Source organism: Muscardinus avellanarius, assembly GCF_963383645.1.
Source record: "Muscardinus avellanarius genome assembly, chromosome: 1".
NCBI lineage: Eukaryota > Metazoa > Chordata > Mammalia > Rodentia > Gliridae > Muscardinus > Muscardinus avellanarius.
This window is the reverse complement of record NC_137786.1, coordinates 14,441,972-14,448,233: the sequence shown is the minus strand read 5'-3', so window position 1 is coordinate 14,448,233 and position 6,262 is coordinate 14,441,972.

The following is a 6,262-nucleotide window of genomic DNA, read 5'->3' as shown; positions in this document are numbered from 1 at the left end:
AAATGTATACCATTTTCAATATGTTCTACATATAAATAAAATTTTAAAAAAATTAAAAAATTAAAAAATAAATATTAAAAAATTATATTAACAAAGTATATTACCTTGAAGATAAGTTTTTATGTAGAAAGCTATCTTTTAAACCAGAAGAGATTGAGGTATCTTAATGACAGATTCAAGGGTCCTACCCTCACCAAAGTTATACTCTTCAATGAGAGTGGTAGTTCCAGAGCATGAGACTTGTAGCTATTAAAACTAAAGTTCTCACTGGCTTATTTTTTTATTCATGTTAAGAGAAAAGTAAATATTTTTATTGTTAGTATCTTTAAAGAACCTTAATGCAAATTAAAAATACAGATTTGAATTTAATTCACAGTATATAATAAACTTAGACATAAGAAAATATTTCAGAAAAGCATCACTAAATTGTTTAAAAGTAATCATAAAGCCATCTAAGCCAAAAGAGTAATTTGTTATTTTATAAATATTTTTATTGGTGCATTGTATTCAAACATCACAATGGAATACAAGACTTGTGAGGATATAAAAGCACACATCAACCAATTAGCCTTTATCCTATCCCCATCCCATTCCCTCCCCCTCCCTGGATCCCATGCTTGATTTGGTGATTAACTTTGATATATTTGTTTACATACATCATGTGTTTTACAGAGATTCCATCTTCCCCCATCCCATCCCCTCTGATTGGTCACCTTAATTGCTCTTCCATAGAGCCATTTCTTCAACTACATATCCCCCTATTACCCTTTTCCTCCTAGTTTTTGCATATTAGGGAAAGCATCTGATTTTTTATCTTCTGTGATATTTCTCTGTATATGCCACATTGCAAGTTCAGATCCCACTCCTGAAGGCCCCGGCACTGGCCTGGCCACCCAGTAGACTCTGACCCCAGCCTCGCTGGCTCCAACACCAGCCTTGCCTCATGGCAGGCTTCGATCTCAGCCTCAGAGGCCCCAGCACTGGCTTTGCCTCATGGCAGGCTCCAATCCCGGCCTCGCTGGCCCTGGCACTGGCCTCATTGCTCGGCAGGCTCTGATTCTGGCCTTGGAGGCCCCAGAAACAGTCTTGCCTCACAGCAGTCTCCAATCCCAGCCTCACTGGCTCTGGCATTGGCCTCACCCCTCAACATGCTCCGATTCTGGCCTTGGAAGCCCCAGCACCGGCCTTGCCTCTAGGCAGGCTTCGATCCTGGCCTCGCTGGCACCAACACTGGTCTAACCCCTCGGCAGGCTCCTATCCAGGCCTCGGAGGCCCCGGCACTGGCCTTTCCTCACAGCAGGATCTGATCCCACCCCCGCTGGTCCCGGCACTGGCCTAAACCCTTGGCAGGCTCCGAACCTGGCCTTGGAGGCCCCAGCACCAGCCTTGCCTCACGGCAGGCTCCGATCCGAGCCCTCTCTTCACCCAGCAGGTTGTCCCACGTTCCCGAGGTGCGTGGTGGTAGTATTCCACCTCTGAGGAAATTTCTTCAAAAGTTCCAGGTGTATTACATCAGATCTCTGCTTCCCCTGAGTACTTGCTGGTGCCAATGCGGCTGCCTCCAACATTTCAAATCTTTCCCAAGCTCTTTTCCCATATCGCACAATGTCCAGTGTTCCAAAGCATGCGAGATGGTAACATTCGACCTTTGGTGTAATTTCTTCAGAGGATCAGGGTGGGTTGGATCAGATGTTTACCTCTCCCAAAGACAGGTCTCCATCGCCATCTCGGCCACTGCTGCCACCACCGCCTTTGTCTTGGGTCTCCACTAGACTCTCTCTTTACAGGTGATGTCCAGGATTCTTAAAGATGTAGAGAGGCCTCAGTCCTCCTTCGCAGGGAGTTTTTCCAAAAGCTCCAGTTCAGATGTATATGTTTTGTCTGCATCTCCAATATTCTAGCTGCCACCTCGGCCATCTTAACCCCTCTCGAATATTTTTCTTTTTTCTTTTCCTTTTTTTTTTTTTTAAGAGAAGAGAGTATGTATGGTTTGGAGAGGATGTGGGTTCAGGCACTCCGTACTGATGAAAAATTTTTTTCATTCCGGGTGTGTGGGGTGGGGGTCGCCTAAGGGTGCCCTGCCCATGCCCACCCACACGCCCAGGGTCAGGGCCTGGCTGCCCGGACCTCAGGGTCCTTCCAGGTGGGGAGGGGGTCGCCTAAGGGTGCCCCGCCAGCACTCGCCCATCTGCCCAGGGTCGGGGCCAGGTGGCCCAGACCTCAGGGTCCTTCCGGGTGGACTCTTTGTCTGTTTTCTAACAAAACAGATTTCATTATTCTGGAATCATCCCATATACATTTTAGAATCAGGTTGAAAAATTTTAAAAAATGTTCACATTGCATTGAATTTTATGGATGAAGTGGGGGCAGATAAACATTGTAACACTATAATCTTTAAATATACAAGAATTTTATGTGTATATATGAGTATATCTCAATAAATTCTACAATTATATATACTTATAATGCACCAATAAAAATTAATTAAAATAACAAACAAAATCTAAATTTTTTTCTTAGCCATATTTTATAGTTTTAAGTATAAGGATCATTCTCAACATTTTTTAAATTATTTTTAAGTTGTTTATGTTTGTAGGTAGTGCTTTATTTTATTTTTCTAACTGCTTACTGCTAGTAAGTAGAAATAAATGAATTTTTCTGTGTTGACTGTAAATACTAAATCCTTGCTAAATTCATATTCTCATAGGTTTGTGTTGTTTTTTTCATTAACCATTGGCATGCTCTACATATATAATAATCAGGATTTTGTCTATAAATAATAACTATGTTATTTCCTGTTTTCTACTAAATTTAGGTTTACTCCACACACACACTTTTTGAATAGCATTTTTAGGTGGAAGCTTAAATCATGGGTTTTAAATCTGAATTATTTTCTAATATAAGCACTTAAAATTATAAACTTTCCCATGAGTACCATTTTAATTCCACAAATTTGGATGATTTCCTTATCATTCTGCTCAAAATATTTTTATAAATTCCCTTGAGGTTTGTTCTCTAACCTGCAAACTCTTTAAAACTATGTTGTTTCATTTGACTCGTGTGTGTGTGTGTGTGTGTGTGTGTGTGTGTGTGAGTGTGTGTGCGTGTGTATGTTAAACCCAGGAGCATTTTACCTCTGAGGTACACTCTTCAGCCATATTTTATTCTTTTATTTTGAAACAGGGTCTCACTAAATTGTGGAGGGCCTCACTAAGCAGCTGAGCCTAGCTACAAATCTACAATCCTCTTGTCTTAACATCTCAAGTACTAGAATTTTAAGAGTGCACCACCATACCTGGCTCAAAACTATGTTATTTAATTTCAAAGTATTTCTGCACTTCCTAGATGTCTTTTTACTATTGATTTATAGTATTTATTGATGGAGGACATGGAAGAAACCTGAGGAACGAAAGGTTCCGAAAGAGTTAAGGCAGTTTGGCGAAAGGTCAAGCTTTCCGAGACTCTGGGTGACTTCTGGTCTTTCCGGAATTTCTCACCCCCAACCCACCGGTGAGAGCGGGAACTGGCTGCAATCATGCTCTTAATAATCTTTAACCAGGCCTCTTTGTTTCTTCTTGTTTTTTAATTTTCCCTCCATGATTGTATTCTGCAAGCATATGATATATGTTCTATATCAATCATTCTGTATTGTGTTTGAGATTGTACTTTGATGTTTTTCTTTCTTTTGAAGTTGTAGCTTTGGTGCAGGGGAAAAAAGTATAAAAACTTAGTTCTAGAGAATAAAGTTGTCAGTGGTCCAAAAGACGACTGTCCATGTCTTCATTTCAGGTGTCTCCCTCCCAAGTCCCGGGGAAGAATCCCCATATTTATAATTTAACTTATCATGCTCCAAGAAGATACTTTACATGACTTAAATCACTAAAATGTATTGAGATGGCTTTTGGCCAATTCATCCACAACTTAATGCTGTATAATAGGTCACCCTAAAACTAAGAGACTTAAAAAATCAGTTCATCAGTTTTCATAATTCTTTGGTGGTCTGGATGATGCTCCTAATAGTTTCCCTTGATCTCACTCTTGAGGCTGAGGCTGCACATGACCGAAGGGTTGGCTGGGGGATGGCATAGTGGGCATCTGGGCAGGCTTGGGCCTCTGACTACGTGGTCTTCCAGCCTCACAGAGGTCAGCCTTGCAGAGTGGCAGCAGCATCCCAAAGGGGCAGGGACTTAAGGCCTTCATCATAAGTAGTGTAGCATCAATTCCACCATATTCTATTAGGTAAGCACAATACAATGAGCTCAAAGAGGTGGAAAAAAGAAGCTCTATCTCTTGGAGGGAGGAGAGGCAATGAATTTGTGGCCATGTCAATGGAAGATCAATGAAAGTTCCATCCTCTGTAGGACCTCCGTCTTCATCTAGAGTTCCTCCTGTTACACATTTCTCCCTATCTTGCTCTTTAGAGCCATTTAGAAATCAATTCTAGCTGTGATCAGAGGTGTGCTGAATCTGCTTCAACTCTGTGTTCTTATTCAGTGCTGAAAATCTTAAATTCTATCAGCACCTGAAATAGAAAATTTTATTATTGTTACTATTTTTAATCAATGAATAATAATTATACACATTTATGGGGTATAGTGTGATAATTTGATACATATACATGATGTGTAATGTTCAAATCAGGGTAGTTATCATTTACATATCCTTAAAATATCATTTTTCTACTTTGGGAGCCTTAAAACTTCTTTTTTCTATTTATTTATAAAATGTACAATAAACTTTTGTCAACTGTAGTCACTCTACTCTGTGGTAGAACAAGATAACTTAATCTTCTTGTCTAGCTGTATTTTGTTTTGTTTTTTAACATTTGAAAAGTTTTATTTTTTATTTAGCCATTTTTATACCTTTTTTTGGTGTGTTATAGTTTTACATCACATGCATTTCATTGTGATACTGACATACATGCACACAGCACTTGGCAGGCTTTCCCGTGGCTCCGTCCCCATTCTTCCCCTCTTCCCCATACAGAATATTGAGAATGGCATTGGTATTCTCCTATGTCCACATGTCAATGGAAGTGAGTCCTTTGTCGATTCTCCCTCCCCCATTTTTTGGAACCAGATTAATGTATTGGGTAAATATTTCTTGATCCTCAATTATGTGCCAAACACCCTGAAAGAGGGTGAGGAAAAGGTTTTGGAGATCTGTACCAACTGGGAAGTAGGGTGGTTCTGTCCTTAGACCTGAGAAGAGAAGACCCTGCCCTGGGTGCCTCAGTTGCAGGGTGCCACTCCTGTTCCCTCCAACTGTACTCTTTACATGGCACCAGGACACAGGTTCCAGGGGGTCATGTTCACCTAGAGTCCTACTAGAGTCCACCTCCTTTTCTTGACCATATTCCAGGCAACATCTCCCAGAATTTTCTGCCCAAATATTTCATCTGCTTCCAGACAGTACATAGGCCTCTTCTCTGTGCTCATTTCTTATGGTTCAACATCCTCCAGTATGGCTATCCTTAGTACCTGGGCTGACCAAGTGACTTTTCATGGGTAAACATGATGTGTGAATGAAGCTTGGAAATATGGGCTAGAGGTTATACATCTGTATCCAAAGTCAGCCAGGGGTATAAATACAAGGGACATAGCCATAGAGTCCAAGAATTCTGAATTCACACCTAGTCATCCCAGTTCTGTGAAGGTATTTATAAATTTAAGATCATAAAACTTATTTTGACAATTTTTAACTCTTAACTATAAGACATATTGAATTGAGTTATTGCCTGGGACCCTTTAAATATCTATAACCACAGAGTTAAAAATTCAAATAACTACTTATCATCAGTTTCCATGTATGCCTCAGTAGGGGGGGGTCTTTTTATATGTTTATAAGGAAATAGCAATATAATTATTTTAGAAGAATTCAAAACTAGGCTTTATTTCTAAATATATGTGTAATCTTTTTATATTTATTTATTTTTTGGTGGTACTGGGGTTCCTGGGAGCCCTTCTACCTCTGGGCTACACTCCCAGACACCTATTTTATACTATTTTTATTTGGAAACAGGGTCTTTTAAGCCAGTGCAGCTGGCTTTGAACCTGCGTGATCCTCCTGTCTCTGCCTCCCAAGCGCGGGGATGACAAGCGTGCGCCACCACGCTCAGCTTTATATGTGTAATCTTAAAAGGTTATAATAGAATTTTACTTAGCAGACTCACATACTGACACCTGCTCTGTGCTTCTCTGTGAAATATATTCATTGATACCAAAACACTCATTCCAATTACCCACGGCTACATAACAAACCA